At 42.3% G+C, this 15,107-nt stretch overlaps 1 protein-coding gene across 1 annotated transcript in view; it reads right to left on the bottom strand.

Moving 5' to 3' along the window:
- Positions 1-14,396, bottom strand: part of lrrc3b (leucine rich repeat containing 3B) — a 44,764-nt gene extending 30,368 nt beyond the window's left edge. Inside the window, exon 1 of the mRNA XM_028598017.1 lies at positions 14,235-14,396. The gene's annotated coding sequence lies outside the window, so the exon portion shown is untranslated. The remainder of the gene's footprint in view (positions 1-14,234) is intronic.
- Between the last annotated feature and the right edge of the window lie 711 nt (positions 14,397-15,107).

The raw sequence follows: 15,107 nt of genomic DNA on the forward strand, positions 1-15,107 counted from the left end.
CTCCTTCACTTGGGGTAAGGACTCATTCCCTACCTGGAGTAGGCACTCCTGCTGAGAACCATGGCCTCAGATTTAGAGGTGCTGATCCTCATCCCAACTGCTTCACACTCGCTGCAAACCGATCTAGTGAGTGCTGAAGGTCACAGGCCGATGATGACATCAAGACCACATCATCTGCAAAGAGCAGCGATGAGATCCCCAGCCCACCGAACTGCAACCCCTCTCCACCCCGACTACGCCTTGATATCCTGTCCATAAATATTACAAACAGGATTGGTGACAAAGCGCAGCCCTGGCGGAGGCCAAACCTCACCTGAAACGAGTCCAACTTACTGCCGAGAACCCGGACACAGCTCTCGCTTTGGTTGTACAGAGATTGGATGGCCCTGAGAAGAGACCCCCTCACCCCATACTCCCGCAGCACCTCCCACAGTATCTCCCGGGGGACCCGGTCATACGCCTTTTCCAGATCCACAAAACACATGTAGACCGGCTGGGCATACTCCCAGGCTCCCTCCAGGATCCTTGCGAGAGTAAAGATCTGATCCGTTGTTCCAGGACCAGGACGGAATCCGCATTGTTCCTCCTCAACCCGAGGTTCGACTATCGGCCGAACCCTCCTTTCCAGCACCTTGGAGTAGACTTTACCAGGGAGGCTGAGAAGTGTGATACCCCTGTAATTGGCACACACCCTCTGGTCCCCCTTTTTAAAAAGGGGAACCACCACCCCGGTCTGCCACTCCTTTGGCACCGTCCCAGACTTCCACGCAATGTTGAAGAGGCGTGTCAACCAGGACAGCCCCTCCACACCCAGAGCCTTGAGCATTTCTGGACGGATCTCATCAATCCCTGGGGCTTTGCCACTGTGGAGTTGTTTGACTACATCAGTGACCTCCGCCTGGGAAATTGACAATGATCCCCACATCATCCTCCAGCTCTGCCTCTAACATAGAGGGCGTATTAGTCGGATTCAGGAGTTCCTCAAAGTGCTCCTTCCACCGCTCTATTACCTCCTCAGTTGAGGTCAACAGTGTCCCATCCTTACTGTACACAGCTTGGATGGTTCCCCGCTTCCCCCTCCTGAGGTGGCGAACAGTTTTTCAGAAGCACCTTGGTGCCGACCGAAAGTCTTTCTCCATGTCTTCTCCAAACTTCTCCCACACCCGCTGCTTTGCCTCTTTCACAGCAGAGGCTGCAGCCCTTCAGGCCATTCGGTACCCTGCAACCGCCTCCGGAGTCCTCTGGGATAACATATCCCGGAAAGACTCCTTCAGTCGGACGGCTTCCCTGACCACCGGTGTCCACCACGGTGTTCGTGGGTTACCGCCCCTTGAGGCACCTAAGACCCTAAGACCACAGCTCCTCGCCGCAGCTTCAGCAATGGAAACTTTGAACATCGTCCACTCGGGTTCAATGCCCCCAGCCTCCACAGGGATTTACGAAAAGCTCCGCCGGAGGTGTGAGTTGAAAGTCTGTCGGACAGGGGCCTCCTCCAGACGTTCCCAATTTACCCGCACTACCCGTTTGGGCTTACCAGGTCTGTCCAGAGTCTTCCCCCACCCCCTGACCCAACTCACCACCAGATGGTGATCAGTTGACAGCTCGCCCCTCTCTTCACCCCCAGTGTCCAAAACACACGGCCTCAGATCAGATGAAACGATTATAAAATCGATCATTGACCTTTGGCCTAGGGTGCTCTGGTACCAAGTACACTTATGAGCATCCCTATGTTCGAACATGGTGTTTGTTATAGACAATCCATGACTAGCACAGAAGTCCAACAACAAACAACTATTCTGGTTTAGATCACGGAGGCCGTTCCTCCCAATCACGCCTCTCCATGTGTCTCCATCATTGCCCACATGTGCGTTGAAGTCCCCCAGCAGAACAATGGAGTCCCCCACTGGAGCCCCATGCAGGACTCCATTCAAGGTCTCCAAAACTCCTGTTTGGTGCATATGCACAAACAACAGTCAGAGTTTTCCCCCCCACAACACGCAGGCGTAGGGAGGCGACCCTCTCGTCCACCGGGGTAAACTCCAACGTAGCGGCGCTCAGCCGGGGGCTTGTGAGTATCCCCACACCCGCCCGGCGCCTCACACCCTGGGCAACTCCGGAGAAGAAAAGAGTCCAACCCCTATCCAGGAGTATGGTTCCAGAACCGAGACTATGCGTAGAGGTAAGCCCCACCAGATCTAACCGGTAGCGCTCCACCCCCCGCACCAGTTCCGGCTCCTTCCCCCAGAGAGAGGTGACGTTCCACGTCCCCAGAGCCACCGTCTGCTGCCCGGGTCTGGTCCGTCGAGGCCCCTGACCTTCACTGCCACCCGTGTAGCAGCGCACCCGATCCCAGCGGTTCCTCCCACAGGTGGTGGGCCCATGGACTGGAGAGATGGGAGCCACGTAGCTTTTTCGGGCTGTGCCCGGCCGGGCTCCGTGGCAAACCCGGCCACCAGGCGCTCGCCGACGAGCCCGCCATCTGGGCCTGGCTCCAGACGGGGGCCCCGGGCTTCCTCCGGGCAGGGTCACTCCATCTCTACCTTGTTTATTCATTGGGGTTTTTGAACCATTCTTTGTCTGTCCCCTCACCTGAGACCACTTTGCCTTGGGAGACCCTACCATAGCACACAGCTTCAGACAACACAGCCCTCAGGTTCACAGAGACACACAAACCTCTCAACCACGATAAGGTGATGGTGTCATTATTGTTTTTATTACTATTTTGCTGGACAAAAGTGTCTACTTAATACAATAACCATAACCCTTCCCAAAAGCTACAATAAAGCTGAGAGTAGTATATGCCCTGGAAAAGAGCTAATTAAGCAATTCAAGGAACACTGATGCTTGTATCACCACTGATTTTATAGATCACACAGACTTTTCAGCTACCCAACAGGCTAACCGCTAGCGTTTTCAGTGTACTCTTTCTTCCATCTTTTCCTCACTTGCTCCCATGGCCCTGTCATGGTCACTCGCCTCCTCCTCGGCTTCTTCCCTGTCATGATGTTGTTTCTGCTTCTCTGTATAGCCAGCCACCTCTCCTCCTCCTCAGCTTCAGGTAATGCTGATGTTGAAGCCCCTACAGCCCCAAACATGTCACAAATGTTGGCACATTTTGAGGAATCCGCCTGTAGATTCTTAATCTTTTTCTCCCGTAATTTCTCTGCACCTCCCTTGCGCTTTGGTGGTCGTTTGTCCATTTTAACGTGGATGCTAAACTTCCAGCATAACTATTACAGCTCGTTTCTCAGGGCCGGGAGGCGTGGCCATAGTGGGATTCGTAAATTTGCGGCCCGGAGTGCGGACGGGGGTTCTTTGTGGGCCGGCGCGGCCAAAAAAAAAAGACCTATTTATCGGCAATTCGGCCCAAAAGTGCGTCAGCCCACCGGGAAAATGCCCGGTATGCCAGATGACCAGTCCAGCCCTGCCAGTTAGTAAAACAATACTCAATATGTGAAAAGATCATTGTATACAAAACAACTTGGCAGCTTTGTTGTCAAGAAATGGTTGAACTTGTTTAAAATTCCACAAATTAAATTTAACTTTATTTGCCACCTTTTTCACATGACTTTTGAACGTTAGGGTGGAGTCATACATGACTCCTAGATACTTGAATTCATTAACAATATCAAGCTCCTGTCCTCTAAGGAACACATTAGAATGTGACACCTTCATGTTTTGTTTAGTAAACGCCATACAAACAGTTTTTTTGGTGTTTAGGTAGAGACATGACTTAGTGAGCCAGTCATCAATGTGAACCATAGCAGATATAAGTGTGGATGCTATCTCTTGATAGTTCTTAGCATGTGTAAAGATTACAGCATCATCTGCATACATCTGGACATCAACATTTTTACATGCCTCTGGTAGATCATTTATATACAGTGTAAACAAGATTGGACCAAGTATGGAGCCTTGGGGGACCTCTACTGGACATTCACACAGTGGGGACTTTGAATCATTAATACGAACACATTGCTTTCTACTGGACAGATATGATTTTATCCTGGTGAGAGCTTGCTCAGAGAAATTAAATTAAGAACTTTGTGATTAACAGTATCAAAAGCTTGCTTTAGGTCTAGGAAGACAGCACCATCATAAGAACTGTTATCTAAGTATCCTTTAACCTTTTCCAAAAACAATCATTAATTTACTCACCCATTTTTCAGCTATTTTAGAAACAACAGGCAAAATACTGATTGGCCGATAATTTGCCATATCTGATCTTTCACCTGATTTAAAAATGGGTGTGACCACGGCCAACTTCCATGCTGATGGCACAATGTATTGTATTAGGGACTGATTAATCAAATGTGTAATAGGCTGTATAAGGGTATCTTTGTGCCTTTTAAAAAAATTTGAATCCAGGCCATAGATATCCATTGCCTTAGATTTTTTTAAGCCACTGATGGTATTTGCTACGTCTGTTTCAGTTATTTGTTGTAGGTGAAAATTGGCTGTGCATAATTAATGGTGCAGATAGAGTAGCTAGGTGAATTTAAAAGTTGGGTTATTTCATGAACAGAGTCTAAAAAGAAGGTATTTAGCTCTGTCGATATGATGGTTGGATCTGTGACTAGTTTAGTGTTAATTTTCAACTCTAGTTCTTTATTTTTATGATTTTGTTTTCTGCCAATCAGCTTGTTGATGGTTTGCCATATCTTCTTCCCATTTCCTCTTGCCTCATCAATAGTATCAATGAAAAACTTAGCTTGTCTTAGCCTTTTTATTACTTTGTTTCTTAATTAAGTAAATGTTTGTCATTCTGTTGTGAGACTTGATTTTAAAGATTGTTTCAATAATTGATCTCTTTCCTTCATAAGTTTCCTACACTCTTCATTAAGCTAGGGCAATGTATCCCTGCTTTTCTTATGGCATTCTTAATTGTTGAGGTGAATTGGTCACAGTAACTCTCCAGATCTCCTTTAGAGAGGACCCCGTCCCATTCAATCTCTCTCAGTGCTGCACCAAGGTTTTCCTGTTGACTAGTTGTAACTGATTCAAATTTACATATGGGTGTGACTGAGAAATGAAAACAATGTTTTTTTAACTTCCTGGCACAGAGAATAATATTGTGATCCAACAGCCCTTTCATTAGATTAAAGGTCTTAGTAATTCTTTCTGGTTTATTTGTGAACAATAAATCTATTTTAGTTTCAGACTGATTAGTCATTCTTGTGGGTTGTTCAAATAGCTGTGTAAGATTAAAATAGTCTGTAATGTTTTTAAGCTTTTTCCATTCAGCCTTATCATTCCAATTGACATTAAAGTCCCCCCATGACCTCTTTGTTAAAATCCAAATTATGATTTGAGGATATGAGGAGATTTTTTAACTGATCATAAAACTCAAGCTCTGCTGAGGGTTTTCAATATAGACAGATTAAAGTAAACGCCATTTCAGCTGAAAGTGAAATGTTGACACCAACACATTCAATATCAGATTCCCTATGCCATTCAATTTGTTTGCATTTAGTAGTACTTTTCATGTATAATAAACCTCCCCCACCCCTCCCATGATCGCTGTCTTTCCTAAAAACATCATATCCTGGCATGGCAATAAGGGCCTCCGGGGATGAACGAGTTAACCAAGTCTCTGTCAGTCCAAGATAATCAATATTATAATTTACAAGCAAGTTTTCTAGTTGTTCGCATTTGGTTGCCATACTCCGAATATTTAGATGCCCACCAAACAACCCTTTAGCTTTGCATTGAGGGTCCCACACAGTTCGAGCCTGATTGAGCATTTGGAAAAACTTTGCGCTGCAATAATATTAATATTGTCTTTTGCGGGTATGTGTATTTCTTTGTTAGACGTTATACTCTTTTTGTTATCTGTGCAGTCCCCAAACCCACGTACTGTTTAAATTTGTCCACTGAAACTGTTAAAAAGTATAAAACGTTGGTTCTCATGTTTGTCACATAGATTATTGTTATAATTCAAGTAAGGTTTTCCCAGTATATTGCAATTGCTCCTGTTGGCTAGCAATGTGCATACTAAGAGTTGAGTGAGATGCTATACTGTGATGTGATTTTTGTGTATGTATGGTAGAAATTGAGATCACCCACACAATACCGTCTTGTATTGCTGAGGAGCAGAGGTGCAGATAAAAAGGAAACAGTAGACCAGAAGACAATTAATGTAATATTGTCTTCTGCAGAGAAAATAAATCTTGGAAAACAGCTGAGGTTGTCTGTCTTCATACCCCAATCACCTCTGTTACATATAGTAATTATATTATACAAAAACTGTAACTGTTGTGTAATGTTATTGTTTTGTAATAGTGTGTTGTATCGCCATCAGTAAAGTATAATATATATGGGACACCTATATATTTAATATACAACATGTAGGCTATGAATTTCTTTAAACTGCTTTGAGAGCGAGCGAGAGCACGCGCGAGACGGGGTGTTTCCATACCTGTTACTCTCCTATGGTGTCTCTGATACGTTTTAACATGAAGGCCAGGAATCCCCAACACTTTGCTGATTTTGTTGAGAGCTGCATATTCCAAGCCAAACCATATCCCTAATCAAAACACGTTCCTGGATACGTCTTGAAGATGCGTAGATGTGTAGATACTTTGCCTGTACACATCTTTTCAGAGACTGCACTGTGCGGATCAATGCTAACTTTAAGCCATGTCCCTGCGTAATTAGGACAAATTAAACCACCAATCACTTTATTCAAACGCGCTACATGAATTATCAGCCACTGATGTGTGGCGCTCTGATTACCTCCGCTGCCTGAACACTTGTGTTTTCCGAACGACAGTTTACACATCAACGCACAATGTGATGGCATTTCATCATCTGCTGTCTTAGTTTGTAATCCCGTGTCTTCTTGCGAATGACAACTGTTTTCGTCTTCTCTGAGATGATTTTTGACGCACTTCTTTCGACATTTTGAACTCCCGCAGAAATGTCAGAGCAGGTCACGTGACGAATCTGAACGAATCACGTTGTCAGAAATTGACATCCGCCAATGAGATTTCGCTTTTACAGTTAAATGCCCCATTGTACTTTCACGATTGGTTGCTGATAAAAAGGAAATGACCATATTTGGATCCAACAACATTGCACAGGAGAGAGAGAGAGTTTTCCAACATGTGATGACAGGGTGCAGACAGCGAGCAGCATGATTTAGAACAACTTTTGTTGAATTTAGGAGAAATCTACAGATGCAAATAGACAAAGTGTAGTAAAAGAAAGACCTAAATGTGAATTTTTGACTTTTATTCACCACAAGTCTGAAAAAAGACATGTTATTGAAGACAAATAGTCCAAAATCTCAAAACCTTGACGTGTTTCCCCTTAAAACTGACCCATGTTTCAGTATTTGAAATCCACCATCTAGTATCTTGGTAAAGCCCCACATTTAAAAACAGCAGGGTTACCAATGCATTCCTTACACATAGGGATTTGTATAATACTCTGGAATTTAATATATTTTTTGGAGGTAGGAAGAAATTGGTGTACCAACACAGACTTCCATGCAGTGTGTCCAACCCAAATCTCTCAGGTCAGGTCAGAGGTTCTTGAGCAACACCTTTACAAGAGTTGCAGTTTCCTTTCCAGTATTTCAGGGATTCTTGGCCTGGGTTATGAAACCTCCCACTATTATACATTATTTACCAGTAAATTAAGGTGCCTAATGATTCAAGGCTGGCATGGGAAAACAAATTAAATGTTCCATTCTCAGAGACAAAACAATGCTGCTGAGAGTAATTAAAAAAGCTACCAAGGGATTTCCTGGTAGATTTTAATTGTTTTTACCAGATTCTATGAATGCTAGGTAGACCCTGACTTTTGGAGGTGTTAAACGTACAATATAACTTTCTGCCGCTAGGGGTCTCTCAACCAAAACACAGACTTTTGATGACGTTGGGAAGTTGCGTGGAATTATGGGAGTTGTAGTTTTTATTGTTAGTTTATTCACGTTACGTTTAGTAACGTTTATTCATGTCATTCTAATGAAATAGCTGCATTTTCCCCAAGATAATTAAGTTTTTCTTGATTTTATCTGTATTGGTAGCTGACCACTTAGCTAGTGAGCCAGCAAGCTTACATTAGCCAGCAGCTAAAACCACACTATCACAATATATTTCACATGTCAATTTCACCTTTTGGATGGTTTCAACACCGGGCAGACATGGTTTGTTATAACGCTAGCTAGCTACTCAACAAGGCTGAGAGATGGGTGTGGGTGGGCATTGCCCACTCGCTGCCACTCCGGGACGGCGAGGGCGTTCGATGGCCGTTGTGTAGCAGCAGAACATCTCCAAGCTGCCCCCTTTTCTGTAATCTTAACTAGTCATTTTGGTACTCAACCCACCTTTTGTTGGGTTGATTTAGCTAACTGTAAAGACAGCAAAACGTGAAGAGGGGGAGAAATTCGGCAGGGAGGAGATATTTTCGGCACGAACAGTAGTAGCACTAACAGAGACGTAGCTAATGTTATGGATGGCCGCTGTTGTGACTGTTTTTCAACGCTTCTTTAAACTGCCGTAAGCGTCGTTCGCACCCGGCACTGGAGTTGTGTTGTGATGGCCGGGTACGGATTGCTGTAATGGTAGTGACTGGCTGCTAGCTGGCTGGCTGGGGGCTAACAGTAACTAGCTATTGCTACATGTCCCAGGTATGTTGTCAACTCTCATCCCGAATGAAGTCCCTTTGCGCCAGGGGAGTGAGACAGACAGACCAGGGTGTGCTAGCTGGCAAAATTAGCATTAGATTAGTCGTATATCTATAGGCTAACGTTAATGTTACTGGTGAACTCATTTGTGGGTTAGCCCAGTGCTGTTTTTATCTGTGGTCAAAACAATCATACCACAAATAACTTTATGAGCGTGTTGAACGATGTTGTAACTAGGGCTGGGTACCGAACGTTGATACTTTTATGGTATCGAAAAAAATACTCCAATCCTATCAGTATCGAAAAATTCTTTATCTTTCGGTGCCAAATTTCGGTTCCAAAAGCGGCTGAGCGTGTAAGCGCAAGCTTATCTGTCCTCTCTGCATTGACACAGAGGGGAGCTCCGACCGACACACACACGGAGAGGTGCAGACGGAGTAAACTGTTTTGTTGAAGTCACAGAGAGTCACGGTTGGTTTCAAGTGTGGTTACAGTTTTTTAAAACTTCACGCAGACAGCGTTTGCTGCAATATTATATTAATGGCGAGCGAAAGCGGTCGCGGTGCTGTTGACGTTACACTTCCTCTTACAAGCAAACACAACGGTGGTATCAAAATTGGCACCGGATCGAAAGATTCTGAACGATACCCAGCCCTAGTTGTAACCCTATAATGGTATCCACCAAGCATTAGCATTAACGTTAGCTACTTGTCAACCAGCACACTGTAGTAACATTAAGCTGGATCGATATCGATATGTATCAATAAATAAGATCTCTGCAGTACAGAAAAAGCAGTATTACGGTTACGAGTATTTCTTTCTATGACATTGTATGATTTACAATTACTCTTGAACGTATCATCTGGGTGCCAGTGTTTTGACGGAAGTTACGAGTAACTACAGGGTGAAAGGTTATATGACGCCACTCACAGGCAACTAAAGGAAACGTCCCATGTCAGAAATAAAATAACAGATTTCTCTGGGTTTGACATTTGGTGGAAACACAACTCAAAACATATATAATATACAGTAGGTATGGTCGTTTTTAGTCATTTTAATGCAGAAATGTTACATATTGTACCTTTAACAGCCATCGGGAATCCTTTACACACTCTGTGTGAACATCCTTTAATCTGAGTTTTTGGCAGCATATACATGGTCAAAATAAAGAGATTTCATACAAATATGTATAGTTCATAGTAACCACGGGTTTGCTGATTTGCAGTTTGGTTAAATAGGGGCTAAATTTGGTTGAAAGGTTACATTTTTTGTAACGTCTAGGTTAAATCTTAAGGTCTCAGTTTGCTTCTCGGCACAAAATATTGCCCGACTAAGTCTTAAGCCAAAGGTGTTCTGTTCTGTATGGGCACACTCAAAGGCAGGGTGAAAACCCTGCTGCTGTAGCTTTCTCTGACTGCATCACAATGTTTCTCCATTTGCCTCTGTCTTCTGCGTGTCTTTGTACTATTAGCGTGATTAATCAAAGCTGTGTTCTATTTCTTGTTTACTAAATGATTATTTAAATGACTGTAACAAAATATTAATACTACACATACAGCATATTCAATATCATGTTAAATGACAATGTATTTCATTTGTATTCCCTATAATATCCACTCATATCAACTCTACAGCATGATTAACACTTTGGTTATCGGGGGTGGTTCTAGGGGGCTTTTCGTTTATCAGTGTTTTAAGCCCCCAACAACTCCTTCCAGGCAACGCTGCCTGGAAGCCACTAGTATTAGGCAATGGTTCTGGTTAGGGTTAAGGTTAGGTGCCTTGAAGTCAATGGTCGCAGCACTTGCCTGGAAGAAGACGTTGGGGGCTTTTATATTATGAAAAAAATCACTTTTTCTGGGATTTGGGGTGCTATTTTGTGTCTCTGGTGCTTCCACACGCATACAAACTTGGAAAAAAAACATCCATGCTGTTTTTAGTGAGATACGGGTTTCTGAATGTATCCTGCCTTCAGTCTCCGGGTGACCTGTTTAAAATTGGGAGGGCTGTCTACGTCATCGGCCGAAACATTTGAATATTTCACCCACCACCCCCTCCCATCAGAGCATAAGTATCCTTCATGCTCTCAAATCACCCACAATCCTATGCCGGTTAAAGAAAAACAATGGCGGACCTAAGTGGAGTTGGAGTAGCATCGTTGACGGCGCAATAATCATTTAAATGTAAGTATCTTTAGTGTTTGCCGTACATTTGTTATCACAGTTAATGTGTTACATCAATTTAAAGCTCAAAGCACCCATATTATGCTCATTTTCAGGTTCATAATTGTATTTTAAGGTTGTACCAGAATAGGTTTACATGGATTAATTTTCAAAAAACACCATATTTTTGTTGTACTGCACAGCTCTCTCTCACTGCTGCAGATCCTCTTTTCATCTGGTCTCTGTTTTAGCTACAGTGTGAGACCTCTTTTCTTCTTCTTCTTCTGTACTGTCTTTGATTGCACTCAGTAGCTCAGATGTAGATCATGTCAGCTCGCTAGCTCCATAGACAGTAAAAGAAAGGTTGTTTCTCCAACTTCGGTCAGTTAAAAGGCAGGATTAGCTGTGAGACTTCTTCTAAACGAGGGCGCACATGTAAGTAGTTCTTTTGTAGATTATGGTGAACTTGTGTGTGTGTGTTGTAGCAGTGCTTTGCTATTGAGAATGAGGTAGCATGCTAGCGTTAGCCGCTAGCATGCTAACGGTTGTGTTTAGCCAGCTCGTTTTGGCTTGTGACGTCACAAGCCGTGCAGATTTTGACCAGCTCACTCGGAGACTGAAGGCAGGACACATTCAGAAATCGTATCTCACTCAAAACAGCATCGGATTATTTTCAAAGTTTGTATGCGTGTTGAAGCGCCAGAGACACAAAATAACACCCCAAATCCCAGAAAAAGTGATTTTTTCATAATATGGGCACTTCAAAGCTTTAATGCTGGTACCAATTGCTATAATAATTAGGTAGATACACCCCGAGCTAACGTTAGGCTAACTGAACCTATCATTTAACATTAGGCTGTTAGCTGGGTTGCTGTCTTTGGTGCCATTTGTGTTTGTAAAGTTTAATGTCCGGAGGCATTTTCATCTCTTTTTACATGCTGTTACTGTATATGCATAACGTTAGCAGAGATTTAGGAATTAGTGTTTATCAGTTGTAGCTGCAGGATGGGAGGTTAACTTAGTTAAATTAACTAACGTTAAAATGTATGAGTAGTTTCCCATGTAAAAAGTATAACGTTAAGTAACGTTAAACATCTTTTTCTTGTGTTTGCTATCTTTTAACAGGGACTAAGGAACAAACGGAGGCGGTCACTGAGGATTCAAAAGCCACAGCAGCAACAAAGAGAAATGTTGAATAGATTATTTGCTATATTAGAGATTGGCATTCAAAAAATAAATGCATTAAATTAACTTGTTTGTCTGTGTCTTTTAAGTTTTTTTTCAAGCTGACAGCTTGATTCAGTCTAAAATAACGTTAACTCAAACTAAACACTGGGAAAAGCAGGCTACTAAATTAAGACTTTACAATAATAACAATAAAGACAAGTATTGGAAGGGGAAAGGGGGAGGGGGCACTGAAACAGACTGTGTTGACAACTAAAAGTAGGCTAGATAGTAGAAGTTCACGAAAGCAATGCAACTTAGTAAAAAAAAGACAATGCTGCTCTGCCAAATGTCTTTAAAGAAATGACACATTGATAATAAAGAACAGTGATTTAAAAGTGATAAAGCAATGGTACACTCCCAGGCCGGTGGGCAGTTGTATTGGTCTTTGCTCCAGTCTAGCACCGGACACCTTGCGATGCCATCCAGCTCGGCGCGCTGTTTAGGATTCACAAGGAGGAGAGACGCACACGGCCGTGGGGGCATGCACGGGATGCGTGTGTGTCCTACCAAAGCAGAGAATTAGCTCCACACTAGTTCATTATAGGCTAAGTCTTAAATAGGCTATATTTGGAATATCCATTGAAATATTCACATTTTAGATGAAAAAAGTTAATCTCAGATGTGTCCAGTTTGGGACGTCGCATAGCATTACTGTATGTGCTGGGGTACATTTTCACATAATTTATATACAAGTGGACACCAGAGTATTACACCAAAAACATGCTTTTAGGGATATTGTAGTCAAATATAGTGATTGTGATGTCATAATGCAGCAACAAAGTAATCTGTATTTTCTGTCTTTAAAAAACTACTAATCGATTAAAGGTTAAGGCTGGTATTGTCTGTATTTTTTAATCAATGAATCCCATTAAAGACCCAAACCAAAGCCTGATAAATCTTTTTCCTCCAAAAACACATCAATGAGCAGCATGTTGTTAGGAAGTGATTAGCTAGTAGTACACATGCTAATAAAATTTAAAATCAATTCTTTAACCCTCAGGCCGCCAACACACATCCTATACGCATGTTAAAGATTGATGTTTTCAGCAGAAATAAATAGGCTTAGGAATGTTGGAAAGTATTAAGAGACAGCTTTGGTCTTTTCAACAATAACAATAACAACAAATGTTATAATAATTTTTTTTTGGGGGGGTAGCACTCGAAGGGGGTCTCTCCCAGGGTGTAATCCAATGTAGAACCGCCACTGTCTGCATGGACAGCTGGGATATAGAATCCCTGGAGAATCCAGCTGTTGCCTCACATGTGGAAAAACTCTAGTGCCTTTTAACACAACTATTGAATTGCCGCATGCATTTGAGTTAAAGCTATACTATCATATGACATAGGCCTACATATAGCTACATTTTCGTTTCTATGACCTGGACAAACAGCAGCAGATTACAGAAAAATTAGCTTTCCAAACAGACGTCATGTTATCAGCGTTTCCAGTCCAATAAAACCAAGCGTTGCCTGAATGGTGGCCCCGATACGCCTCATAAATGAAAAGAACGTCACGCAAAAATCCACTTAATAATTAGGTATTTTTAAATATATTAATCTTTACTGACAAGCAACAGTGAGATGTCTTGTCAAAAAATCTGATTCTGAATCTATAGGGGAGACATTACATTTCGGCACACACCGAACACACCCAGTAACAATTATTTCAATAGCGTATTAACTTTTATAAATGGTTCGCATTGGTCGCTACCGGCCTCCACGGTGCATTCTATTGGGAAAAGATGGAAAGAAACTGCTGGCGAAAAAGGAATAAAGTTGGAATTTAGCAAGAAATAAAGAACTGATTGTAGCTTCTGTGAATGCCGAATGAATGTGTGGCATTTGAACACTTGAAAACCATATTTTGTTTTTTGTATGTTTTGCATTATTTAGGTAACAACCAAATAAACATTAAATCGCTTTCTTTTCAAATGGCGTCTTGCAGGACGTTGCCTGTGAAAATATCACGCATCAGCCTACCTGAACTGCCGACACCGTATCAAAGCTTAATGGTGTCTAATTGTGACAAAAAAAAGAATGCAAAATACCAAGCACAGGCCTACACATTTATAATAATCCAATATCTACATTACAGATAAAATATATTTTAAAAAGCAATTCCTCCATGCAAAAATGTATAAAAACAGCGACCATTGCAGAGGACAGACAGTGCAGACAGGCATAAAAGCAACAGGCGACACAAGTCTCCTCACCTGCAGACACAGCCATAGCTGCTGGAGTGAAAGCTGCGTTTATATGATCCGAGGCAGCTCGCACAGGCTGAGGGCAGCCTGCATGCTGCAAGTATCCGCTCACTGATACGCACAAGTCGCAGTGTGAATTCGCATCTTTACTTATCAGTATAAAACACAGCACAGGAGTGAATAGGGAGAAAGGGAGGGGTTCTCCGTGTGAAGTGACCGCGTAACAATGATACCACGTCCGGTCTCTACTTTCAGTGTAAAACCTTATACAGAAGTCGGTGTTAGTATGCCATCTTATTTGATGCTATTCCTGCAAGTCCTCTTCAATTTTTAAGAAAGGAATTGATATTGTGATATTGTGTCTTGTAGTAACAAACATATAGGAAATGTTTTGGACTATACCATACTTTCTACAGCAAAATTATTTTGGTCTTCTATTGGTCTTCTTCTATTCTTGACAAATATTGTATTACTAACAAGGTAAAAGAAGTTTTGTTTAAGATTTTGCATAGAATTTACCACACAGAAAAAAAGTGTTGGAAAGATTTCAAATGAACATTGATTATAATTATGATTTTTGTAATTTGGAAAAAGAAACTATATTTCATTTATTTTATCACTTTAAACATACAATTGCATTCTGGGAAGATTTGGAACATTTTATTAACAGGAAACCCAGTAATTTGATGTCCTGTTATATTTTGTACTTCATGGTCTGGACAATTTGAATTACGTTGTGCAGTGTTTACCTTGCAGAGATCTGAGGAGCAGTTAACCATAGTCCTCGCCACGCCAACACAAAGAAAGAGGAAGGGAACGGACATCCGGCCAAAAAGAGTGAAATCCGGTGGAATTTCCGGCGGCAACGGAGCAATCCCGGAA

The sequence above is a fragment of the Perca flavescens genome, chromosome 14 (assembly GCF_004354835.1).
Source record: "Perca flavescens isolate YP-PL-M2 chromosome 14, PFLA_1.0, whole genome shotgun sequence".
In the NCBI taxonomy this organism is placed as follows: Eukaryota; Metazoa; Chordata; class Actinopteri; order Perciformes; family Percidae; genus Perca; species Perca flavescens.